General features: G+C 60.4%; 1 protein-coding gene across 1 annotated transcript in view; it reads left to right on the top strand.

The window, feature by feature from the left end:
• The window catches only part of EMH_0049080 (poly(A) polymerase, putative), a gene marked incomplete at both ends in the record, with an annotated part of 6,307 nt that overhangs the window by 4,746 nt on the left and 1,316 nt on the right, over positions 1-245 (top strand). The gene's annotated exons all lie outside the window — the stretch shown is intronic.

Here is a 245-nt window from a genome sequence, read left to right as displayed (position 1 = left end):
CGGCGGCGGCGGCGGCGGGGGGGGAGACTGACGCAGAGCTCACACCCCCTGTAGATCTTGCTGCTGCTGCGGAGCAGCAGCTGCAGCAGCAGCAGCAGCAGCAGCAGCAGCTGCAGCAGCAGCAGCAGCTGCAGCAGCAGCGGATAGACAGCACGAAAAGGAAAGCTATGGAGGCCGGTGGTGATGGTGGTTTAGCTGCAGCAACTCCAACTCAAAAACAAAAACTCTGAATCTGCTGCTGTTGT

The sequence above is a fragment of the Eimeria mitis genome, genomic scaffold (assembly GCF_000499745.2).
Source record: "Eimeria mitis Houghton genomic scaffold, Emh_scaff2129, whole genome shotgun sequence".
NCBI lineage: Eukaryota > Apicomplexa > Conoidasida > Eucoccidiorida > Eimeriidae > Eimeria > Eimeria mitis.
This window is presented reverse-complemented; position numbering and strand designations above follow the sequence as displayed.